This window comes from Dendrobates tinctorius, unplaced genomic scaffold (genome assembly GCF_039654945.1).
Source record: "Dendrobates tinctorius isolate UK_male_01 unplaced genomic scaffold, ASM3965494v1 ptg000060l, whole genome shotgun sequence".
Classification (NCBI taxonomy): Eukaryota; Metazoa; Chordata; class Amphibia; order Anura; family Dendrobatidae; genus Dendrobates; species Dendrobates tinctorius.
In genome coordinates this window covers 79,716,249-79,743,734 of record NW_027361728.1, presented here as the reverse complement: position 1 = coordinate 79,743,734, position 27,486 = coordinate 79,716,249, and the positions used below count along the sequence as shown (strand labels likewise).

Genomic DNA, 27,486 nt, shown 5'->3' with positions numbered 1-27,486 from the left:
GTGTTCTGTTTTGCTATTTAACAAGACAATTTGTATATTAGTATTGCAATTATTATGATAGTCTTCGGCTTTTTTTAATTTGTATCTCTAGAAAACCCCACAGTCATTCTTCCTACTCATAGACATATGTAGGTAAGATTTCATGTCTAAAAAGTGCTCAGTATGCACATATAGTAGTTGCTTTCTGAATGCTACATATGGGGTAGCCTTGTTGAAGAAAGTACAAAGCCAATTTTAGGATCTGTCGCCAAATCGAAAGTGTTCAGTTTTTGCTCTTTTTTCATTCCCGCTGTATCCATGATTACTACATAATGTTTGGGGTTTTTTTTGCATCTGCCTCTAGTAGCAGTGATTGGCGCTCCTGCCAATTGCTGCTGTTAACCTCTTAAACATCCCAGTCAATAACTGGCAATGGCATTTAGGCACCACAATCTGATAACGACATTGTCATGGTCCAGGACGGGATTTCGCTTTGGCCCGTCCTGGTTAGACTACGGGTTGATTGTGCTGCCTCTCTCTGGTGGAGGGGGGCTGTTTGGTGCTCGCTGGACCTGGGTCCGGTGTCGGTTGTACTCCTGCCCTCGGCTGAGTTAAGTGACCTCTTGTATACGTGTGCCTTGTGCCTGATAACTTGTTGCCTGCTTGGTTGTGATCTGGTTCTGTCCCTGTTACGAGTTCTGCCTGACCCTCTTGTACTGCGCTACCTCTCGTGTATGACTCTCTGCTTGTGACCCGACTTCTCTCTGCTTGTCCCCTTGGTACCACGTCGCCCTCTTGTGTATGACCTTTGGCTTTGTCTGACTACCCGTCTGTTTGTCCCTCCTGTACCTCGTTTGCCTGTACTGTTGTGACCTCCGTTTTGCCTGAGTTGTTGTATGGTGTCCTGTCATATCTGAAAGCAGGACGCTAAGCCCCGCCCCCTTGCAGTCACATGACCATAGGTCCTGTGCCAGCTTGCTCATTTTCAGTGTCCTCAGGTCCCGTGCCTCTTTACTTTCCCGCGCTGACTGGACCCTGACACTATTAGCTTGAAGCACGCCTGGTCACCTCTGCTGCCCTGCTCCCCAGGTAACTTTTAGCACTGCTTCTAAACTCAGGACATGCGCACTGGCTCTATGAGCAAGTGTAGTGCGGTGTCCTTGACATTATAACTGACCCATACCATTTTTTTTTTCTCTCTGCTCCCATTCACCTGTGTGGGTGATGGATCCTATGCACACTCTTCTGGGGATGAAAGTCAGAGAGTGGGGGTCATTATATCCCTGTTAAGGGGAGCCCCCCAAGCTTGGGCTTTCTCCCTTCCGACCACGGCCCCTGAGTGTATGACTGTAGATGCATTTTTTGAGGCCCTGGGGCATATTTATGATGAGCCTGATCGGATGCGTATGGCTGAGGACATGTTGATGAATGTTTACCAGGGTGAGCACTCAGCCAAGTGGTTTTGCTCCGAGTTCAGACGCTGGGCTGCTGAGGTCTGCTGGAATGATGCCAACCTCCGGGGTTTGTTCCGTAGAGGCCTGTCTGAGCATCTGAAAGACGTCTTGGCTCTCCACCCCCCACCTGATTCCCTGGAGGAGGCTATGACACAGGCCGTCCGGATGGATGGCAGGTTGCGGGCAAGGGGAGTGATACAAACCGAGGCATCATTATTCTCCCAAGGAAGGGGAGCCAGTTCTACATTGAAAATCACGGAGATGGGAACCATCGACCTTAAGGAGGAAGAAAGGAGACAACGGCACGTGAGAAAATGCTGTTTTCACAGTGGCGAGTCTGGACATTGGAAAAAGGATTGCCCCTCCCAGCCACTAACCAACAAGCGACTGAGCCCGGGTGATTATCGTGGAGGTCACCCAGGCTCTCAGGTATCCATTTCTGCCTTCTCTAAAATGTTGTTTCAAGTGGAACTTTGTTGTGGGAGTGTCTCCACATCCACTTCTGCCTTCGTGGATTGCGGTTCATCATTGAACTTTATTGACTCTGACTTGGTGGCCAGGTGTAAGTTAGGGACAGTTAGGTTGGAGATTCCGATTCACATTGTTGCTATTGACAAAACACCACTGGTTAAGAATGACATTATATTTCGTACTGAAGAGTTTCTCCTTAAAATGAGTTCCTTGCACCAGGAACGTATTTCATGTTTTGTAATGAACAACCTGCCTGCGGGACTGGTGTTGGGGTTCCCCTGGTTACATCTGCATAATCCTGTGATTAATTGGGAATCTTGGGACATTGTTAAATGGGGTCCCTATTGCTCTGAGAAATGTCTTGTTTCTGTGTCTGTGTCGTCCGTGGGTCTAGAAGGTATTCCGGAGTGCCTGATAGATTATACGGACGTTTTCTCCGAAAAAGGGGCTGAGGTTTTACCACCACACCGCCCATTTGATTGTGCCATTAACCTGGTTCCAGGTGCTAAATTGCCCAAAGCCCGCATGTATAACCTCTCGGGTCGGGAGCGGGCTGCGATGAAGGAATATATTTCCGAGAGTCTCCGTAAGGGACATATTCGTCCTTCTGTATCTCCTGTGGCAGTGGGGTTCTTTTTTGTAAAGAAAAAAGACGGTGGTTTGCGCCCATGCCTCAATTTCCGTGAGTTAAATAAAATAACTGTGAGGAATACGTATCCCCTTCCACTTATTCCTGATTTATACAATCAGTAGTCCGGAGCTAAGTGGTTTTCAAAATTAGATCTACGAGGAGCGTATAACCTTATCCGAGTCCGGAACGGAGATGAGTGGAAAACCGCTTTTCTCACTACTGAAGGGTTGTTTGAAAATTTGGTCATGCCTTTCGGCCTGACCAATGCTCCAGCGGTCTTCCAAAATGTCATAAATCATGTGTTCTCTGATTTGATTGGACATTTTATGGTGGTGTATTTGGATGACATTTTAATCTACTCTCCTGATAAACAGGCTCACATTGGTCATGTGGCAGATATTTTTAATGTGTTGGAGCGGGAGATTCGAGAAGCCCAGTCTCTTGCACCTCCAGCTAAGCCGGGGGATAAACTTTTTGTGCCAGCTCAGTTTCGTCTCAAGGTCCTCCAGGAGTTCCATGACTCACTTCTGGGTGGACATCCAGGGATCTCAGCCACCCGGAAGGCCATTGCTAGAATATTCTGGTGGTCTTCTTTAGCCTCTGATGTTGGGGAGTATGTGTCTGCATGTGAGGTTTGCGCCCGTGCGAAAACTCCCCATAACCGGCCGGGGAATTGGTACCACTGCCAATTCCTGAGAGACCATGGACTCATCTGTCCATGGATTTCATCACCAACCTTCCCCCCTCCAAGGGTAATACCGTGGTCTGGGTTGTAGTGGACAGGTTTAGTAAGCAGGCACATTTTGTACCTTTGGCAGCTCTACCTAATGCGGAAACATTGTCCAGATTGTTTGTGGAGCATGTGGTGCGGTTGCATGGGGTACCCTTGAATGTGGTGTCCGATAGGGGAGTGCAATTTGTGTCCAGATTTTGGAGAGCTTTTAGTAGGAGGTTGGGTATTGGTCTGTCCTTTTCATCCGCCTACCATCCAGAGACTAATGGGCAGACTGAGCGGACCAATCAGTCTCTGGAGCAAATTCTGCGTTTTTTTACCTCAGCCCGACAGGATGATTGGTGTTCTGTGTTACCATTGGCTGAGTTTGCATTTAACAACCGTATTAACCAGTCTACGGGTACATCTCCATTTTTTTGCAATTATGGGTTTCATCCTCATTTTGGAGAATTTTCCCGTTTGAATTCTGGGTGTCCTGGGGCGGATGAGATGATCCAGCGGTTGGGGGAGGTATGGCGGGAGGTCCAGAATAACATTACGAAGGCCCAGGACAAATTTAAATTTTTTTGAGGACAAAAACGATCCGTGGGTCCAGTGTTTCAGGTCGGGGATAAGGTATGGCTATCCACCAAAAATATAAGGCTCAAGGTCCCCTCTGCAAAGCTTGGACACAAGTTTATAGATCCCTATGAAATTACTGAAGCAGTTAACCCGGTGGCTTTTTGGTTGAGTCTCCCGCCATCTCTACGGATCCCTAATGTTTTCCATAAGGCCCTTTTGAAACCTGTGAGGTCCGGTGGGGAGGGATCATCATCTTCCCCGCCACCGGTTTTGGTAGACGGGCAGGCTGAGTACGAGGTGGAACGAATTGTCGACTCCAGGTTGGTCCGTCGTGCCCTTCAGTATCTGATACATTGGAAGGGCTACGGTCCTGAGGAACGCTCGTGGGTTCCTGCTCGATCAGTTCATGCGGATCGGTTGATCCGAGCCTTTCACGCCAAGTACCCTGAGAGACCGGGGGTCCGGTGGCCCCCCATTGAGAGGAGGGTACTGTCATGGTCCAGGACGGGATTTCGCTTTGGCCCGTCCTGGTTAGACTATGGGTTGATTGTGCTGCCTCTCTCTGGTGGAGGGGGGCTGTTTGGTGCTCGCTGGACCTGGGTCCGGTGTCGGTTGTACTCCTGCCCTCGGCTGAGTTAAGTGACCTCTTGTATACGTGTGCCTTGTGCCCGAGCATCATAGGAGATTTTCATTTTTACAATATGTACAGGGTGGGCCATTTATATGGATACACCCAAATAAAATGGGAATGGTTGGTGATATCAACTTCCTGTTTGTGCCAGATTAGTATCTGGGAGGGGGGAAACTTTTCAAGATGGGTGGTGACCATGGTGGCCATTTTGAAGTCAGCCATTTTGGATCCAACTTTATTTTTTTCAATGGGAAGGGTCATGTGACTCATCAAACTTATTTAGAATTTCACAAGGAAAACAGTGGTGTGTTTGGTTTTAACATAACTTTATTCTTTCATGAGTTAATTACAAGTTTATGACCACTTATAAAATGTGTTCAAAGTGCTGCCCATTGAGTTGGATTGTCAATGCAATCCTCTTCTCCCACTTTTGAAACACTGATAGCAACACCGCAGAAGACATGCTAGCAAAGGCTTCCAGTATCCCTTGTTTTAGATGCTGCATATCTCGTATCTTCACAGCATAGACAATTGCCTTCAGATGACCCCAAAGATAAAAGTCTAAGGGGGTCAGATCGGGAGAACTAGGTGGCCATTTAACTGGCCCACAATGACCAATCCACTTTCCAGGAAACTGTTCATGTAGCAATGCGTGGACCTGGCACCCATAATTAGTGGTATGATGTGGTATATGGGGTACAAAGATAGTGGGGCCATTCTTCATCAAAGGAAACCTCAATGCCACTGGATATCTGAAATTGCTACATGATGATGTGTTGCCCTCTTTATGCACTGAAGATGGCATGTTCCCTGAGTTTTTCCAGCAAGATGGTGCACCACCACAATATGGGTGTCAGGTCTGAGCATTCCTACAAGGAATCTGACCCCCATAGACTAGCATTTCTTCTGGGGTGTTGCTATCAATGTGTCAAGAGTGGGAGAAGAGGGTTGCATTGACAATCCAACACAATGGGCAGCACTTTGAACACATTTTATAAGTGGTCATAAACTTGTAAATAACTCATGACAGAATAAAGTTACTTTAAAACCAAGCACACCATTGTTTTTCTTGTGAAATTCTCAATAAGTTTGATGCGTCACATGATCCTCTTTCCATTGGAAAAAAAAGTTGAATCAAAAATGGCCAACTTCAAAATGGCCACCATGGTCACCACCCAGCTTGAAAAGTTTCCCCCCTCTCATATACTAATGTGCCACCAACAGGAAGTTGATATCACCAACCATTCCCATTTTACTTAGGTGTATCCATATAAATGGCCCACCCAGTAGAATTTAGTATTGTTGTAGACAGTAGAAGTGATCAGACCATCTCAGGTTCAAATATGGTAAGAGACAAAAAAATAAGTAGAAAAGAAAATGTTAAAAAATTGAAAAAAAATTAAAATGTTTGACTATCCCTGCCTCTCTAGTTAACAGTAAGGAGATATCAACAATTATATACAGTATATATATATATATACACACACACACACACACACACACACACACACACACACACACACGTGTGTAAATTAAATATTCTCTGTTAAGTTACACACATGTATGTTTTCACACAAATGAAGGTTGAACATACAAATTCCTTGTTTATATACATACATATTTACAGTCATTGACAAAAGTTTTGGAACCATTGAAATTGTTCCAGAAAATTAAGGCACCTTTCAAATATGAAAGACTTGGAGCAGTTTGCAAAAACAAAATCATCCAAAATTCCAGTTGAGAGGTATAAGAAGCTTGTTGATAAGTTATAGAAAGAAATCAATTGCACTTATTTATTCCAAAGGGTGTGCGACCAAATATTAAGTGAAGGGTGCCAACAATTTCATCCAGGCTACTTTTCGGGTTTTCTGTGAAATTGTGTCCAATTCTTTTTTTTCTGTTTTTTTTTTGTATTCCAATTCACAAAAAGGAAATAAACATGTGTAACAAAACATGTATAGTTGCAATAATTTTCTAGGAAAAATACTTCATTTTCAGGAACAATTTCAAAGGTGCCAACACTTTCAGCCATGACTGTATATATAATGTATGTATATATATATATATGACTGTATATATATTTGATATCACTCCATTCAGAAAAGTCTGATCTATCAAAACATAAATGTAATTTAGCCGATCGGTAAATGCTGCAAGGTGAAAAAACACCAGAATTGCGGGAGTTATTTTTTTAGCCAGAATAACATAAAACAAATGCAATAAAGAGTAATCAATACATGTATTTACTCCAACATTGTATAAATAAAAGCACCAGTTTGCCATGAAAAAAAAGAAGCCACTACACAGCTCCAGTGATGGTAATATAAAAATGTAATAAGTCTTAAAAAAATGGGGACACAAATTTTTTTTTCAGTTTACAAAATTCTGAACTTTTTTAAACCAATGGAATGGTAAAAAAAACTCCATACATGTTTAGTGTATCCATAATTGCACTGACCTGGTGAATCATGTTTTCAGGTGCATTTTATTGCCTAATTAATAGTGGAAAAATAAAACCACCAAAAACAATGACAGAATTGCTCATTTTCTCCATTTCACCGCACTTGGAATTTGCTTGCCATTTCTCCTTACGCTATATGGTAAAACAAACCACAAACTCACAAACAAAAAAACAAATCTTTATAATGTCCATGTCAGTGCCAAAATAAACAAAACTTATGGCTATTTGAAAAGGAGAAGATAAAATGAAAGCTCAGGAACAAAAACTGGCTGTGGAGGGAAGGGGTTAAAAATGTTTTTGAGGGTCCATTTCTGCGAGCTAATAATTGGGGAACGAGCACTCCTTAGGTATGCTCATTTTTGGCTTTTGGTCCATCTAAACAGGACAGCAAACACCCGACAGAAGAGCAAAATGCTGGCTTAAAAATCACTGTTAGGCCGGCGTCACACACAAAGTATAAAAATACGGACCGTATTGTACGGCCGTAATAAGCATAAATGGTCCCTAAATAGTGATCCCATATGTCATCCGTTGTCAGGGCGTGGCCGCATATTTTTCCCAAGTAAACATCCGTACGTAATCCATATGGCATCCGTATGCCGAGAATTTCTCGCAGGCTTGTAAAATGGACATATAATGGAGCCCTATGACAGGTTTAATCCCAAACGAAAGAATAGATATAGACACATAGAATGCATATATATCTAATATATAAAGCTCAATGTGGGTGTGTATGTATGTATGTCCGGGATTGGCATCCGCACCGTCGCAGCTACAGCCACAACATTTGGCACAGTCACACGTCTGAACCCCGTGAGCGTCATAGGCTATGTTGTGAGGCAAAATTTTAACCCCGCGTGTTCCAATTCACCAAACAATTATGCCCCTATCTACATAATGGGGAAAAGAGAAAGGAAAAGTGTTGGAGGCAAATTGACAGCTGCCAGATGTGAACAAGGGGGACTTAAAGAATGAGAGAGATGGCACCAAAGAGTATATACCGTACAGTTGCTAAGGTGGGGCCCTGACATGGGATACTCACCACACAAGGGGATATGAACACACACAAAATGCGCCACACACTACCACGTGCTTCAACACATATACCACCCTCAGCACACATTGCACCACACATACACCAAGCTCGCCACATAAAAGTCGAAACACAAAAGTCGCCACTCAAAACTCGCCACGCTGTCCCAGAGCTGTTTAAAAGATGAAAAATGAGCTGTGATTGGTTGCTATCAGCAACAGTTTTCTTTGTAGACAGTTGTGGTAACTGAGGCCTATTATTCTTATCATTTCTATGGTGTTATCGTCCTTCTGTAAAGCTGAAAATAGTACAATTTATTACCGTGCCAACACAGACCACCCTCTGACACAGACTGCAGGGGGAGCCCAGTATCACACAGGATAGGAGTAGATACACAGCTCAGCAGTCAGTATCACACTGGATAGGATTAGATACACAGCTCAGCAGTCAGTATCACACTGGATAGGATTAGATACACAGCTCAGCAGTCAGTATCACACAGGATAGGAATAGATACACGGCTCAGCAGACAGTATCACAAAAGATAGGAATAGATACGCAGCTCAGCACACAGTATCACACAGAATTGTATTAGATACATGGCTCAGCAGTCAGTATCACACAGGATAGGATTAGATGCACGGTTTTTATGTGCAATATAATCATTATAATTTGTTAGAACTAACCACAGTTGGTTACTATGCCCAGGCAGCACTGGGCTCTTCAACTAGCATATATGTATTCTATGTGTCTATATCTAGTCTTTCGTTTCTTTATCACACCTGTCAGTGTGATTTCACTGAATTGCCGGCTTTTCTAAAGGACACCGGGTGCGTATTTCTCGCAAGTCACACATCTGGTCCGAGTGTAATGCATTTTTGCGCAGCCGTAGACTGGCATTGGCGTACTACTACTATTGGCCGGTAAAAAATATGCGAGAAAAATATGGCTGATGGGAGCTGACCCATAGAGAATCATTAGTCAGTGTGCAATGTGTTTTTTTAACGCCTCTCACTCGTCTGAATTTCTCTCTAGTGTGACGCCGGCCTTATTGGAAGCACATCATCCTATGAAAATTCTTTTCTTAACTCTAGAAACAATGAGAGCCTGCAATAATATACGTGTTTGTGGATTTTGCATGCATTTTTTCAGGCTCCACATAGAAGCCAATAGCAGAAAAAAAGGACAATTCCACAGTATCTTTAAACGTACAGCAGACATCAGTTTTCATGGAATTACATCCACTTTGAACTGTTGCGTGCGGATTTATTGCACAAAAAACACAGTGAAAAAAATACAGGACAGGACTCATTTTTTAATTTGCGCTTTTAATTTTTACTTATTTTGAGGTCTAATATATATGTATATTTATATATATATTGACCTGATTTTTATGTTTGTCATTGTGGACGTAGATTGAATGCTTTTTGGCTGATTTATCAATTGCGTTTTTTTCATAGTTGACAAATTTTTGCGCAGATGTACTCCAGGTCATCGTTGGAGTGAATTTTTTGTAAGCTCAAAATTTTGGAGAAAATATAGAGATAGTTTAGCAGGAAATATTTTTTTTGTGCTAAATTGTCACAAATAAGAGCATGTATGAAGAATTTAGTGAAAAATGTCAATGATTACCATGAGAAAAGAAGAAAAGTAGCTTAAAAAAACCTGCGAATTGATGAAGTGGGTCCACAGTGATTAAGCTACATTTGAACATAGCCTTACAATAGTTTGTATAACTTTCTTAAAAGATTATGAAAAAATTATTATCGCATACATTTTCATTGATTACCCTTTTCAAGGCAAAAAAATACCCATTATATAACAGCACATGAGTGAAGATATCTCATTTATAAACTTTAGAAGATCTCCAGTTTCCGTTAAGGTGTCCAAAAATACTAGAAGTGACCTAACCTCATAGAATCATAGAGTTGGAAGGGACCTCCTGGGCCATCTGGTCCAACCCCCTGCTCAAAGCAGGATTCGCTAAATCATCCAAGTCAGATGTCTGTCCAGCCTCTGTTTGAAGACTTCCATTGAAGGAGAACTCACCACCCCTCATGGCAGCCTGTTCTACTCATTGATCACTCTAACTGTCAAAAAGTTTTTTCTAATATCTAATCTGTGTCTCCTCCCATTCAGTTTCATCCCATTGCTTCTAGTCTTTCCTTGTGCAAATTAGAATAAAGTTGATCCTTCTACAATGTGACAGCCATTTAGATATTTGTAGACAGCTATTAAGTCTCCTCCCAGTCTTCTCTTTTGCAAACTAAACAATCCCAAATCCTGCAACCTTTCCTCATAAGACAGGGTTTGCAGACCGGTCACCATTCTGGTCGCTCTTTTCTGAACTTGCTCCAGTTTGTTGATGTCTTTTTTAAAATGTGGTGCCCAAAACTGGACATAATATTGCAGATGAGGTCTGACCAAAGAGGAGTAGAGGGAAATAATGACTTCACGTGATCTAGACTGTATGCTTCTGTTAATACATCCTAGAATTGCATTTGCCTTTTTTGCTGCTTGACAATTTTGACTGGACCAGCTCACCTTTTACTGTGTATGAGAGTGTCCTAACTTTCCTCAAACAGTAGATGTCTAGGATAGAAAGATTCAATTCATTAAGACTGGTATTTTCCATGCTAGTTTTCTTGAAGGTAGTGATGGAGTAAGATGCTTCTAATTCATTAAGTAGCTTTTGCATTTTAATGAATTAGACACATCATACAATGGCAGCGCACCTCCGCCACTAATGCTGCTCAGGCCTGGGGTTAGTGAATATTTCTTGGATAATTTATGGCACTAATGTATTGTAAATTGTAATGTATTTCACAGGAGGACTTCACCATGCCCCATCCTACCCAACTGTGCTCACTTTGGTACTGGTGTGAAACTTTGATGTGCATTAAAAAATTGCAATATTTCAAGATGTTCTACATTTAAGGCCAGTTTCACACGTCCAGATATTTCCGGTACCGGAAAACACGGTTCCGGAGATATCAGTGTGGCACATCCGTGTGGCACACGTGTGCCGCATCAGTACCACACGGATGGCTAACGGGGAAGTAGCGCTACAGTAAGCGCTGTTCCCCTCTGTGTGGTGCTGAACGTGGCTGTCATTCTACCTGCTGTGCCGGCAACAGCGCGAGCATGGAAGATTGAATAAAAAAAATGACCTGGGGAAAGTAATATAAGGGGAACAGCGGCTTACAGTAGCGCTTCTTCCCTGGTGGCCGTCTGTGCTCAAGGAGGAGAGTGTACACTGTTCTCCGTGTGCACGTGTGTTGCAGGTGTTGCAGCCCGTGTCCAGGTCAAAATGGACATGTCTGCGTGTTTTGCACATGGACAGTGCATGGCACATGATCTGCATAGACCCATTCATTTGAATGGGTCTACATGTGTCAGTGTCTCCGGTACGTGAGAAAACTGTCACTACACGTACAGGCTTAGGCCTCTTTCACACATCAGTTTTTTGCCATCAGGCGCGATCCGGCTTTTTTTTGTAAAACCGGATCCAGCGAAATGCAATGCCGGATCCAGTTTTTCCCCATTGACTTGCATTAGCTCCGGATCGCGCCGGATGGCATTGCGTTTCATCCGTTTTTTGCCGGATCCGGCTACTTGTCTCATTCCGGCGTCTGGAAAAAACGGCTACTGTAACGTTTTTTGTCTCCGGCGAAAAAGCCGGAAGCGCCAGATCCGGCGCTTCCAGCTTTTTGCCACAATGAAAGTCTATGGGCGCCGGATCCAGAAAAAGACGGATCCAGCCACCGGATCCGTTTTTTTATGTCTGCGCATGCTCAGATCCAATTGGCCAGCCCCCAGGAAACAGATATAACCTGCTAGACGGATCCGGCAGAAAAACGGATCCGTTTCTACAGTTCTCCAAAATTTATGCCGGATCCGTTTTTTCTAAAAATAGCCGGATCCTGCCTGACGGCAAAAAACTGATGTGTGAAAGTAGCCTTAAAGGTGCTTTACATCAAAAAAGTGCTGAAAACACCATAATGAATCAGATCCAAATACTTTTAATTTAAGATGTCCAATCCTTTTCCCTGGGTTAGATTAGCCCCTGCTAGACTCCTTTCTGACAGAGGTTTATTCCTCATGCTTCATTGACTGCACACTTGACCATGTTCATGTGAAAAGGGGGTTGTGAGGAATAGCTTTCCAGTAGTGATGAGCAAGCACTAAAATGCTCAAATGCTCGTTACTTGAACCAAGCAATTTCTAATGTTCAGGTGCTTGTTTCAAGTAAGGAGTATAATGAGAGTCAATGGGAAATCCAAGCATTTTTCCAGCACATCTGACTAGGAGGTCTGGGGCAATGAAAATGTTGAAATGGATGGAAAAAGTAAAGAATGGAAGGAAAATAGTATGGGGAAGACACTGTAAGCATCTCTGACTCCCAAACAGCTACTGAGAGCAATGATGTAAAACTTTTACTCCATTTAAAGGACTGACAATTAAACATTCAAAATCGAAGAGAAATTGGAGTTTAAAAGAAAAAGAATGTTATGAAACATTCTTTCCTGTATAATGACTTGTATATTAACCAAAATTCAAACAGGACTTAAAAAAATAATAATTTAAGCCAAAATTGAAATATTTATTAAAAAGTTGGAAATTTGTGCATAATTTCTGAAGGAAACAATAACTGCCAAAAATTTAATGGAAGAGGGACACCCTGTATTAGACATAAAGGAGGGTCTAATACTCATTCTGTTCAAATTGTCATGTAGTTATACTCCTAGACTCATAAAGGCTATGCACTTAGTGAAAAGCCTGTCAAAAATTACAAACAGGATCATCTGTACACCCTTCAAGTCACCAGCTGTAGCATGTCACTCAAATATTGTAAAAGTGTAGTTGTGGTACTCATACACATAAAAGCTCTGCACACAGTGCAAAGCGTGACAAAAAATGCAAGCAGGGTCATCTATACACACTTGAAGGCACCAACTGTAGAGTCTCATTCAAAGATTAAGAAAGTGTCGTTGTGGTACTTCTACACTCAAAGACTCTGCACGCAGTGCAAATCCAGAAAAAAAATATAAGGAGGGTCATCCATAAACCCTGGAAGGCACCAACTGAAGTGCCTCATAAAAAAATTTAAGAAAGTGTAGTTGTGATAGTTCTACACTCAAAAAGTCTCGGTGCACAGTACAAAGCCAGAAAAAAATTATAAGGAGGGCCATCCATACACCCTGGAAGGCCACAACCGGAGGACCTCATTCAAATATTGAAGATTAGAAACACTTTATATGCTACTGTCATCAGGTGGTGTGGAAAAGTCGTGGCTAATCCAGGCTTTCATTTTTATCAGAGTAAGCCTGTCAGCATTTTCTGTTGACAGGCAAAAGAATCTGCCTGTTAAGACACATCCAGAGGCACTTCTCCCTGCAGCAGCCTCGCAGTCCTGCTATCAGTCTCTCCTCCTGCTCAAGTCCTGCCGTCCTACTCCAGTCCTGCCTCCGTTGTTCCTGTTCCATCCTGCTCCAGTCCTGCCATCCTACTCCAGTCCTGCCTCCGGTGTTCCTGTTCCATCCTGCTCCAGTCCTGCCTTCCTACTCCAGTCCTGCCTCCGGTGTTCCTGTTCCATCCTGCTCCAGTCCTGCCGTCCTACTCCAGTCCTGCCTCCGGTGTTCCTGTTCCATCCTGCTCCAGTCCTGTCATCCTACTCCACTCCTGCATCCGGTGTTGCTGTTCCATCCTGCTCCAGTCCTTCCGTCCTACTCCAGTCCTGCCTCCGGTGTTCCTGTTCCATCCTGCTCCAGTCCTGCTGTCCTACTCCAGTCCTACTTCTGGTGTTCCTGTTCCATCCTGCTCCAGTTCTTCCGTCCTACTCCAGTCCTGCGTCCGGTGTTCCAGTTCCATCCTGCTCCAGTCCTTCCATCCTCCTCTAATCCTGTCTCCTGTGTTCCTGCTCCAGCCATCCCTCCACGTTCCAGTCTACTCTTTTACTCCATTCCTATCTCCTGTGTTCCAGCTCCGTCCTGTCATTTACACTTCTATCCCTCCACGTTCCAGTCTACAGTCTTACTCCACTCCTGTCTCCTGTGTGCCAGCTCTGTTCTGCCATCTACACTTCAGTTCCTCACTCCTACTCCAGTCCATCCTGAGCCGCCCCTCTCGGTACCGGCTACCGTGCTACTTGAACCCCTGGGCCTGCTCCTAACGGTCCATGTATAGGGGTCGGTTCCACCTGGCAGCTCGCCCGGGGCCCCTTGATGCCACAGCCCAGATGTCCAGCTTTGAGACACAATAGTTGAAGGTCCCAGAGGAATTAAGGTACTGCCACACTTAGCGATGCACCAGCGATCCCAACCAGCGATATGACGAGTTCAGGATCGCTGGTGCATCGCTAAGTGGTCGCTAGTGAGCTGCCACACAGGCAGGTCTCACCAGCGACATAGGAGCGGTCGGGGGCCGTTACTTACCTGTCAGACGAGGCGATCCTGACGTCTTCCCACCCGCGTCCACGCGTCGCTCATCGGCGCACAGGAAGTCCAGCAGGAAGCTGACAACGAGAAACGGCCCAGGACGTTCTCGCGCGATCAGCGATAACCAGCGGGGGAGCGGTCGGAGGTAAGTATGACACATAGCGATATCGCTAGCGATATCGCTATAACGTCACAAAAACCAGTGACGTTATAGCGATATTGCTAGCGATATCGCTTAGTGTGACAGGCCATTTAAGGAGTATGCTGGTTTTGTCAGCCAGGTATTGTTGACCATCTTTAAAAACATTTCCCTCCTTGTCAAAAATACGAGTTCATCAAGGCCTGGAACTCAGAGGGCATCATGAAATTGGCCCAGGCCTTTGACAATGTATCCCTGTTTCTACTGTACCTGCTCTGTGTCTCTCTCACCTCTCCTCCTTGATTGCCCCCTGCCGCTAGCATTGTCTGATGGGAATTTTTTCAACATATTTTTCACAATGGCCTTCTGGTATAGCACCACTTTAGTAGACCTTTCCATCTGAGAAAGGAGAGAGGCAAGGTTCTCCTTGTAGCATGGGTCTAGCAGGATGAACATCCAGTAGTCTTTTTTTGCCAAGATAAATGCAATGCTAGGGTCAAGGGAAAGGCAGTGGTACATTAAGCCGGCCAGATTTGCCAAGCTCCCTACAGCCTGCACTTCCCTGTCACCACCATGATGATTTCTCTTCATCTCTTCATCCTCCTCATTACGCCTCTGTTGCTCTAGAAACCAGCTCCTGTGACTCCTGCTCCTTATTGTTACCAAACCGCACTGAGTAGATGAGATGAGGCTGGGCTGGGTAATATCTCCCTGTCTCATGTCTTCCTTTAACTCCATCTGATACGCATGCAAAGCTTCAGATTTATTTAGTAACAAAGTTAGTAAGGCCGAAAAAAGACATTTATCCATCCAGTTCAGCCTATATTTCGTCAGAATAAATCCCCAGATCTACGTCTTTCTAAAGAACCTAAGAACTGTAAGATACAATATTGTTACGGTCCTGGAAGACATCCAGGCCTCTCTTGAACTCCTCGACTGAGTTCGCCATCACCACCACCTCAGGCAAGGAACTCCAGATTCTCACTGCCCTAACAGTAAAGAATCCTCTTCTATGTTGGTGGAAAAACCTTTTCTCCTCCAGACGCAGAGAATGCCCCCTTGTGACCATCACCTTCCTTGGTATAAACAGATCCTCGGAGAGATATTTGTATTGTCCCCTTATATACTTATACATGGTTATTAGATCGCCCCTCAGTCGTCTTTTTTCTAGACTAAATAATCCTAATTTTGCTCATCTGTCTGGGTATTGTAGTTCCCCCATCCCCTTTATTAATTTTGCTTTCTTTTTACTGATAATTGCCCCTATTTCTTGTCCTTTTATTCCCACAAGGTATAAACTGGTTATAGTGCCTATTTAGGATGTTCTTAAACATTTCCCATTTATTATCTGTATTTTTATTTCTGGAGACATAGATTCTGGGGACCAGATTAAGTGCATCTCTAAGCTGGTCAAACTTTGCCTTTCTAAAGTTCAGTGTTTTTGTGACTCCCTGACAAGTCCCCTTAGCAAAAGACAAATTAAACTGTACAATATTGTGGTCACTATTACCTAGATGCCCTACGACCTGAAGATTTGTTATTCTGTCAGGTCTATTAGATAGTACTACGTCTAAAAGTGCTGCTCCTCCTGTTGGATTGTGCACCAATTGAGAAAGATAATTCTTGATTATTAGCAGAAACCTGTTGCCTTTATGAGTTTCGCAGGTCTCTGTTTCCCAGTTAATTTCCATGTAGTTAAAGTCCCCCATAACAAGGACCTCATTATGGATTGCAACTTCATCTATCTGCCTTAGCAGTAGACTTTCCATGATTTCTGTGATATTTGGGGGTTTGTAACAGACCCCAATGAGAATTTTGTTACTATTTTTCCCTTCATGTATTTCGACCCATATAGACTCGACATCTTCAATCCCTTTGCTAATATCCTCCTTAAAGTGGACTTTAGACAAGACTTTACCTAAAGACAAACACCTCCTCCTCTCCGATTTTTATCATCCTTTCTAAACAGACGGTAACTCTGTAAGCTAACTGTCCAGTCATAGCTTTTATCTAACCATGTCTCTGTTAGTCCCGCTATGTCATAGTTACCTGTAGATATTTCTGCTTCTAGCTCTTCCATCTTGTTTGTCAGGCTTCTGGCATTTGTGAGCATGCAGTTTAGAGGATTTCATTTTGTTTCAATCTTCTCCCTGTGGATTTGTTTAGAAATTTTCTTACCTCCCTTCCGAGTATGTTGTCTTGGGTCTTCTTTGCCACACCTCATATCCTTCATCAGTATATTTTCTGGCTTCATGTTCGTATCCAACATTTTTCTTTCCATCCCCTCTTTTTCTAGTTTAATGCTCTCATGATGGGTGTAGCGAGTCTTCTGGTGAATGTGTGTTTCCCAAGTTTGTTGAGGTATAGTCCATCTCTGGTGAGGAGTCCATCGTACAGGTAATTTGCACCGTGGTCCAGGAATCCGAATCCTTGTTGTCTGCACCATCGTCTTAGCCAGTTGTTCCCATCAAGTGTCCTGTTCCATCTCCTGGTGCCATGCCCGTCTACTGTAAGGATAGAAAAACTACCTGTGCATCCAGTTTCTTTACTTTCTTCCCCAACTTTTCAAAGTCCTTGCAGAATGTTGGTAGGTCCTTCCTTGCCGTGTCATTGGTGCCAGCATGAATCAGAAGAAATGGGTGGACATCCTTGGAACTGATGAGCTTTGGTATCCTATCAGTCACGTGCTTGATCTTCACACCTGGGAGGCAGCATACTTCTCTTTCGGTTATGTTCGGTCTGCAGATGGCTGCTTCTGTGCCTCTCAGTAGTGAGTCTCCCACCACTAACACTCTTCTTTGCTTCTTGGCTGCACTTTTTGCTGTCAATTCTGGGTGTTGCTCTGTGCCCTTTTCTTTGCTTGCTGGTAGTGCCTCTTCCTTAGGTGTGCCATCTTCGTCCTCCACAAGGCCTTGGTATCGATTTCTCAGTTGTGTGGTTGGTGATGTATCCATGGTCTTCTTGATTCTTTTGGTCACATGCTTCCACTCGTTTGCTTTTGTAGGTTCTCTGACACTTTCTTCATCTTCTGTGACCAGTAGAGATGCTTCTGTTCTGTCTAGGAAGTCTTCATTTTCGTTGATGAGTTTCAAAGTTGCAATTCTTTCTTCCAGACCCAGTACCTTTTCTTCTAAAAGGGCCAGTAGTCTACACTTCTGGCAGGTGAAGTTAGATTCTTCTTCTGGGCGATCTGTGAACATGTAGCAAATGTTGCAGCTCACCATGTAGGTTGTCACATCTGCCATGTTGCTCCTAGATCCTGCTGACTTGCTGTGTGTCTTCCTTCTTGTGTAATCTACTGTGTGTAACCTTCTTATGTAATCTGCTGTGTTTTTTCCTTCTTGTGTAATCTACTCAATCAGCGAAGCTTTCTTGTAATAATGTCCTAGAGGCAAAAATTTGCACACCGTAAGGCATGCGGTTTGACAATGCTTTCCAAGCAGCTGATCCCGGCTGTACCCAATGATGTTCTTGCTGAGGGAGACTCTTTGCTTTTCCCAGAAGGCACCTGAAATATGAAAATTGTCCACCTCAAGCTTCAATCCCTGGTTTTGGCGATGCTTTCCATGCAGCTGATACTGGCTGTATCCAATGATTTTCTTGCTGAGGGAGACTCTTCACTTTTCCTAGAAGGCACCTGGAATATGCAAATTATCCTCATCAAGCTTCAATCCCTTTGTGAGCAGTGACAATATAAGTAGGCACAGAACCAGGATTGTTGTGTCATCACAGCTCACCATCTTTGTGGAATCTTCAAAGTTTTGGAGAACCGCACATATGTCAAACATCCATGCCCACTCTTCAGTTATTAGCGGAGGCTGACCAGAATACCAATAGGCGTATTGCAGCTGGTATTCAACAACTGGCCTCTGCTGTTCACAAAACCCTGCAGGCATGTGCAGTACGAAGTTGCAGCTGTTGGTCACAGCACACACCAGTCGGTAGCTGGCACTTGCATGCACTGCTGCAGCACTGCCAGAGTGGCAGCAGCTGTAGCTGACTTACGGAATTGGGCACTGACACAGCTTACCTAGCCCAAAAGCTCTGACAAATCTGGGTAGGGTTTCAGAAACAGCTGGACTACCAAATTGAGCACATGTACCAAGCATGGTACATGTGCGAGCTTGCCAAACTTCACAGCCGTCACCAGGTTATGGCCATTATCAAACATGACCATGCTTGATTATAGATTTACCGATGAGAGCCAAAGACCTGTCTGGTCTGTTATTTCATTCAATAACTCTGCCATGGTGTGCAGTCTGTCTCCTAGACAAATTAGTTTCAGCAGAGCCTGATGCCGCTTTGCTGAGGCAGTGCTGCAGAACTTCCAGCTTCCAGCTGATGTGGACGACGTGCTCTGAGATACCAAATTGGTAATGGAGGATGAAGAGGGGAGTGCAGGAAACCCTTATAGAAGTAGGGCCAGCTGTCATCATGTTGGATCACTGGTCTCTTGACTTGATAGGAGGAACGAGAATCAGGGTGAGGATCAAGTGATACAGACTCTTGGCTGGTGATGCTGGACCATGTGGAAGACTGGGTGGTGCTGGCAAGCCTTCTGGAAGCACTATCTGATATCCAGCCGACCACCTGTTAACACTGGTGTAGCTTCAGGAGTATTGTTCTGTGCCTCCCTGCAAAGTGGGACAGGATGCATGTGTCATGTATGGGCGTGTTGCTTGTGCTCCAGCAAAAGGCACAGTCGCACCTGCCCCACACACTCGTCATCTGTGTGCACCATCATCAGCAAGTCCCTATGCATTTTCTTATTGATATGCCTCTGGAAACCAAATTTCCTTGATTAACTGAAACTAAATGTTTTTAAATAAAATAAAAATTTGATCACCTGTAGCAGGCCAAGCTGTTTTAAAAACTTGGAACCACAATTTCACACAAAGCATATTAAATGTATGGATGATAATAATCAATTTTTGGTAAAAAATATGTGGTCATCTGTAGCAGGCCAAGCGTTTTTTTTTATTTTAAAACTCCGTTGGAAATGTGCCTTTAAAACCATAATTAGTGACCTCAGCATCACTGCTTCTTAAGAGCTAGATTTGCTGATTAGGTGGCACGGGCCACAATCCATAGACCAGGTCAAGAGACTCAGATCTGTCCACATCAGTAATCAAGCGACTGGTCACAAGACTGCATCAGAGAGACTAGAACAAAGCTTTGTCAGTCCTGCAGCCATAGAAAATGCACTATTCAAGCTTCTACAGGATTTTTCAAAAATATCCAGTAAGGACAGTTCAAAATTCCAAGAGCTCTGGAACCTCCTGTTAGAGTTCCAGCTGGCCAAGAAAGACACACACCTACCTGGCCTCAGCTACCTGGACACCCAATAGTCTCTAAGCTGCACTACAATATTAAAGAAAAGTGGACCAAACTTGGGTCAATATACAAAAGAGAAAATCAAATATCCTTTCCTCATTTACCTACTTCTCTGAGTTTATCAAGGTTAATAGAGTATAAAACTGATCCAAGCTTTCACTACGGGGAACGCAGCGGCCCTGGTTCTTCTCATAAGTATGAGAATTCACGTTCAAGCAACAGAAACCACAGTAGTCCAGTGTCAATGAAAAAGACTGAAGTTCTTCCCACACCTTCACCAGCTCCAGACAAAAGCGACATAGGGGAAAAGGTTGAAAACCCTAATAGACTGGGTCCCATTCATAAGAATTCACATCCCCTAAAGAAGTGGATCAGCTTCAGAAAGAAACCACTTCAGTAATACAAGGAACTTCTAAAGAAGTTTGAGGCTTGTTACAGATGTTGTGCTTCTATTGAACACTTTGCTAAATACTGCAAAAGTACTATTCACTGTTTGGAGTGCAACAGTGAGGACCACGCTTAAGCTCCTCATCCATCCCAACCTAACTCTCCTCTGCTTACACCTCACTTACCCACCACAAGTCATGGCGGTGAGGATGCAGATCATGCAGTGAGTCCTACCACAGTATTTTCTTCATGCCTAGAAGGCCTCGCTTCACGCTGAGAAGGCCTCTGGGACAAGTCGTGTGCGAAGACCTGCCTGTTGAACGTGTATCCCAAGGGTCAACCAGAGAAAATCGTAATAGCGTGTGCCATCCTGGACAATCAGAGCAACCAATGACTTGCTAGGTCAGAACTCTTTTATTTGTTCAATTTAAAGGGAAAGCCTTACCCTTACACCTTAGGCACCTGCAATGGTGTTACAGAGGTCTCAGGGAGAAGAGCCAATGGACTTATAGTAGCGTCTCTTGAGAACAATATGGAGAAACCTCTACCCACACATGTCTAGTACAACCAGAACCCACTCACTCTGTGCCAAGGCTTAAACCTTGTGCTGCTGTTCTGGCAGTGGATATTGCTGATGTCATTTCTGGACAGCGGTATCATATCTCCACTGGCCTGGGTCCAGCTAATCGTGGAGCAGGACTCTTGGCTGCATCTAGCCTTAGCGACAACACTTGGCTGTCACTTTCAAGCTTACACAAGGATCCTTGTTTTATTGATGTCAGCAGAGCATATGAGCTTGAGGGACCAGACACCGATGGAGAGATCAAGCCAGCCATCTCTATGCCCTGCAGATTAATGGCACCAAGATTGAAATTGAGGCTTCATCCCTTTTGACACTTCACAAACTGGTCATCTGTCATGCAGGTCATTGTTCGTTTGATTCATATCACTCGGCGTTCCATACGAGATGGCATCATGTGAAACAAGGATACTTCTACCAGATGCTGCAGGGAGCAAACTTCCACATAAGTCCAGCTGTGTCAGAACCTCAAACTTTCACCACTTGGATTGTTGGGTTGGTGGAAGAGTTTGCATGTTACGGCTTCCCCATCCAGACTTGGGTTTCCGAATGAACATGAATTATCTAACTGTTGTGGACTACAGGCCACCAACTTTTATTGTTGCATGTTTGATTTTTCTTTGTTTTTCAGGTCCCAAGAATGGCAGCGGACATTGTTGGAAGACAACTGGTAAAAATGGAATTATCATGAAATCTAAAGATTTCAAACAGGAAATGTCATGTTCTTTGTATCAGCAATCATGCAGACAGTATTGTATTATCATTGTGTTCTTTTTATGCTGTCTTGCAATAGGATTTTCCCCTTTTAGAAGTTGATCTCCCTCTCTCAATGTGACTCTTATGTAGCTCTGATGTCAGTAACCCCTCCCTTCTTCTTTCTCATTTTGTATATCAGCCATGTTAAGAAGCACATGTGTCTGAATCTATGGTTCAGACAGAATAAGTTCTTTTTACCTACTGTAATTGTGCATAACTACAAGAATTCAGCTGGAAAATAAACTTTCTACTGGAATCTTCATCGAAGCCTCCTGCAGTTGAGTTTAAGCTATTTGATGAAATCACTTTGTGAGTAACGGTACAGAAAGAGCCACAGAAATGGTCTATCAAGCACCCCACATACTCAGCTTAGTTATGGAGTCAGAATAGGGCCTCTAGTGTGGCTTTAGCCTTCCATCTGACATTTTCTTTTTATGCATTTTTACCTCATTTGTATTTTTCAGTAAAGATATCTATTTTGTTTTGGCTGCTTATTCCCTCTCTCTGTAGGTTTCTGTTTTCCTTTGGGAGGGACTAGTATTATATGGTCACATTTAGGCATTTAGTTAAGGCAACAAAATGCAAAAAGACCTGCTGTCACGCAAAGTGTAGGACGGAATAAGTACAACACAAATGGATAAGGGGAAATGGTGCCCAACACTGGGGAAGAAGGGAGTGGAGACCCCTTGGCAGATCTAATGTCACCCTAACGCCCCTACATAGGTTCTGCACCTATCGCCGAGCAGTATCCTATTCCCTGCCTTACCCTGGCAATAAGTCCTGCATAGGGAAGGACAGGATGATACCAGTAAATCTCCATCACCTCTAAAGACAACTGGGATATACAAAAGAAACAAGGGTAACACTTAGCTTGAGTACGCTCAGAGAGACACATCAACATCCTTCAAATTCCAAAAAAGACAATAGCCATCTGCTACAGCTTCAAGCCTCAATGGGGAAATACAAATGGAAATATCACCCGCATTTGCCAACAGCAAGCAGGAAGGAATGTATATCAACACCCCAGGTGTGGCCATTAGCACCAGGGAGGTGGCTAAGAAAACTACTGAGATCTTCTGCAGACAGATGCAGTGCAAAGGTCTGCAGCTTCTGACACATCCGTGCCAGTAAACCCCCTTCTACAAGTGGCCTCCGGACACTCAGGACCAGATTTCTCAGAATAAGAGGTGTGGAATGAACGAACCAGCCTAGGGGCGTTCACCTATGATGCAGAAACCCACATACTTTCTTCTGGACAATCACCCCACCAATGCACCAAGTATTGTAGGAAACGATGTCGGAGGTGAGAAATTACATTCCTCTAAATTTGAAGCTCTAAGTTTCCATCGAACATTTTAAGGGAGTAGGTAGGGGTGAGGGCTCAAAAAGTTCCATATATCTCTTGAGCAAAGACCTGTGAAAAACATTGTAGATCTTAAAAACCCCAGGTAGCTGTATATGCTGCTGGATCAATGACAGCGGTTTTCTTATAGGGACCAATAAATCTAGGTCCCAGCTTCCAGGAAGGAACCCTCAACTTGAAATTCCTGGTAAACAACCACACAAAGTCATTCACATTCAATTCCAGACCGAGCACACGTTTACTGACAATCATATGTTTATATCTGTCTCCCCTGACCCTATTAGGAACAGGTAGTGGTGAAACAGAATTAGATGGACGGGTGTGTGGTACTTTAGAACGTGTGCAAACACTTCAGGAAGACACTTGTTCAACCACATCCTGATGCAACCCTGCCCACCAGAAATGGCAGCAAAGGACATCCGTGGTTACTTGCCACCTGGGTGGCTAGCAAGTACAGAGTTATGAAATTCTCTAATTACTTTGTGGTGCAATTTAGACTGCACAAATAATCTCTCCCCTGAAGGGCAGGAGACAGGGGTGTCCCCTTGAGCCTCCAACACCTCACCCTCCAGGTCAGTGTTCAAGGCCGAGATGCCTACCCTCTTCTGCAAAATTGCCCAACAAAAATGCTGGTAAGGACCATGTAGATACAGCAGAAGGGGAAATGTTTAGGCAGTTACCATGACAGTAATCTCCCCACTTTACAATATCTCTGCATTGCTAATCCACAGTTGGATTATGCTTCACCAACCGGGGCAAACCCAGAACCATTGGAGTGTGGAGACCCTTCAGGACATAACAAGGGATTACTTCACCTTCAATCTTATGGTATGAACAATTTGTATCTGTGTTCTCTGTGCAAGTGGTGCTGAGTCGATGGCACGAATAAGCCAAGTTAGAGCAGACAAAACCATGAGTTCTAGCAAACTCAGCATCCACCATACTGACTCCAGCTTCACAGTCTACAAACGCAGACATTTTTTCAGACCTCCTTTTGTGCCAGCTTCTTTACTGACAGAAGATTGCTTTCAAAGCTGGGAACACTTAGAACATCTTTTATTGGGATCTTTCTCCTTTGTGCTGAGGAAACTGGACAGTGAAGGTAGCCGTCTCCTACTCCATCTGAAGTAATATGGTGACCATTAGCTAACATGACTTTTTCTGACTTGCTTCCATTAAGGTCAGTAAAGAAATCCTTGTTATTTTTCATATGACTACTTGCACCAGAATCTATACACCATAAGCACTTTGCAGATAGACCTGTACTGGTATTAAATGCATCTTCAACACATGCAGAATCTTCTTTTCAGCTTTTTATCCCTTTGATGACTGTTCTGCTTTTTAAGCTGACTCATTCTTGCTTTTCAAATACTGCAGTCTGCTTTAAGGTGGCCGGGCTTTTTACAGACAAAACATTCACGAGTTTCTCTTAGATTGCTCTTACATTTAGGGAAATTCTGTGTCTTTAATGCTGTTTATGCTCTGGATTCATTATTGCTGCTTACATACTGCATTTTTCTCTTGAATTCATCCACAAGTTTGTCTTTAACATACTCTAGTGTCAGTTCATCATCTGGCCGTGCATCTAGTGCAGTCATGAGTGTGTCATAACTTTCTGGAAGACCACTTAATGGAAGTGCAGCAACATAAAAACCTTTAATTTCTTCTCCAATACCCCTGAGATGCTCCACAATTTCTAGGGTGTCTCTTATATAGTCCTGCATATTCTGTCCATCACTTAGCTTAGACTGATACAGCTTTCTCAAGAGATAAAGCTTATTGCTGAGATTTGATCTTTCATGCACTTTCTGTATTCCACATCTCCTTTGCAGTTGCACACTTGTATATATGCACAATCTGGGCCTCTGTAGCCATGTCACTCTAGGGTTCTATGTCACTCTGGGCCCATAACCTGTTGGCAGCAGATTATTCAGAATACTCTCCAAGCGTGTGACAACAGAACTTCTTTATTCAGGAACAAACAGGAACAATATATGATAGGCTTAATAAATCAGGAATACATTATTTGTGTGTCTCTATCTGTGCAGCATCTACAGCAGGCTGCTTCTCTCATACACAGACACAGGAAAAACAGGAAATACAGTAACATGCTCTCCCTGTGTGAGCCTCTGGGAGTTTTTTTTTGTTCTAACTTTAAAAACAATCTACAAGTCTAACAACTAAACACTCATAGACAGGAATGGAGTTGTTGCACTAAACATATTCCAACAGCTATGCATCAGTATGAATGTATGTGCAGTAATTGTCCCAAATCTGTGAGTGTTTAGGCTGATGTCATCAATGTAGAATATCACGGTATGCCAAATTAAAAAACTGTTAAACTGCAATGACCAAGCCCGTCCCTATTATTAGTAAACCGTCATGCCTAATGGCCCTACTGTAATTTGAAGTGTAAAGGACAAAATTAGAAATTATTTTAAAACCTCTGTATGAAATCAGAGACGGACAAAGGATCTAGATCTTTTGATTTGTTCACATTATGTTTGAATATAACATTTGGAATGCTTGTTTTAATAAATTGTTTCTAAACAAAAGCCCTTAAACAGTTGCATATGACTGCAGGTACATTTTCTTCTGCCACTTTTCAGTTCAGATACACTGACCAAATGTATGCTGAACAGAATACTTGCCAACTCTCCTGTGATATCTACAAAGCTCCCACCTAAAGGGAGTACTTTTGCAAACTTTATCTAGTAGAAGTAGAGAAGCCATAGAGGGGTGAAAAAAATTAACCTACTAGACAAACTGGAAGACCTAAAGTTTGGCAAGAAGGGACAATCTGATAGCTTATAGGTACAAGGATTTCCCCTGTATATGCAAAATAGAACTCAAGGACAATGTGACTGTAACTAAAACCAGAATTATTCCGTAGTTGAGGAGAGTAGGCAGCCGTCGAACACACAATCAATATAACGTTTGATATAACATTCATATTGCTGGTTATATAATAAATTAAAAAGAAGCATAACATCAAAAATGTGCAAGAAATTGTAGAGAATCGTAATTGGCTGCAGTTTATCAACTATTTGGTGTGCTATATTCTGCATTGTGCACTTGCAAGATAAACAATATATGCATTATATTTTACACCGGCATGTAAATGTATTTTTTGCTTCAGCATGACCTATGAATGAGCAATAGCTATACACAACAGCATAAACAACTTGCTGTATGGATTTGAGATAACCAATGGCAGGCATTTTATTTACCAGATTTATGTTGTTTGACCCATCACTGCACTTGTCTTGGTCTTTAGAGTCATAAGGTCTGATTATATGGGCTGAACTGGTGTAATAAACGACTGCCGATTAGCTTCTTGTTTGCTGACTGGCAGTTGTTTAGTAGCCTGTCTACACAGGCCAACCCTGCATCAGATGTGCACTGAACGATCTATACTACATTGTTCAGTGCGCAGAAGCAACCATAGTTTATATTGGACGAGGCGCTGCAGAAAACTATGATCTCTTAATAAGCACAAAAGATTATTTCACCCAACAAATGACCTTTTTTATTCATTCATCGAGTAATCGGCAGGATGTTTGGACTGAAAATTATCATGAGCAAGCATTTTTAGGAATTCACAATCACATAAATCTAGCAGTATAAAACCATGTGCACACTTTGAGGCAGCATGTATCAGGCACCGGCTGTATGATCTCAACCAAGTATGTTTGATTCTGAAATGCTATGTTGTTTCAGGGAAAAACATACTTTAGAAACCGCAGTGAATGAAGCACCATGGGCAGGTATGTCCCCACCAGCTACTACCACTGCCCTGGATTGACAGGTCTATTCCTATACGCACATGTAAGCAGAGATCTGGCAATCCTGGACAGCAGGCAGGGGGCTCTAAAAGTATGCATCATTTTAGAGTCAAACATACATACATATGAAAGATAAACTCACCAAACCCTGACTGATGCACTAGCAGGCTGCAGCAGACCTCCATTGATAAAGGCTTAGGGCAGCACAGGTGCAACCCACTGATGAAGACAGCCAGTAACCCAGCAAAGGAGGGGCTGGCTGCCTAGTGGGAAAAATGCACACAGGTAAGGCTTGCATAGGACATCAGTCACACAGTGCGGTGCAAAGTGTCTGAACAGCCTATTGATCACGCCCATAGTATTAGCAGGCAGGCTGCTCAGCACTATATACATGCATCACACAGAAAAAAACAAGCCAACATAAAGAGGCCTAGCTGCATCCTGCAAAAATGATAAAAAGCGCAAAAAGATAAAAAGACATGGGGTATTAGTTACTATTTTGGCCAAGACAGATAAGCTCGCAATCCAAACATCCAGGATCCCCAGATTTTGCGAGTCACTAACACTAAATCTGATCAGTTAACATAAGAAAAAATTCAAAAAAACTTACATATGAAAGGTAAACTCACTATTCAGTTAATGTATATTACAGGCATTGTTAGGTGTCGGGTTTCTGTAGCTGCACAGCAGAGATCCCAAGCCTTGCATTCGGCAGTCTCCCATTTCTCTCTGGTTGCAGAAGAGGCTGCTC

At 43.3% G+C, this 27,486-nt stretch overlaps 1 long non-coding RNA gene across 1 annotated transcript in view; it reads right to left on the bottom strand.

The window, feature by feature from the left end:
* Positions 1-26,963, bottom strand: part of LOC141092801 (uncharacterized) — a 28,037-nt gene extending 1,074 nt beyond the window's left edge. Inside the window, exon 1 of the long non-coding RNA XR_012232927.1 lies at positions 26,878-26,963. This is a non-coding gene — a long non-coding RNA (uncharacterized lncRNA). The remainder of the gene's footprint in view (positions 1-26,877) is intronic.
* Between the last annotated feature and the right edge of the window lie 523 nt (positions 26,964-27,486).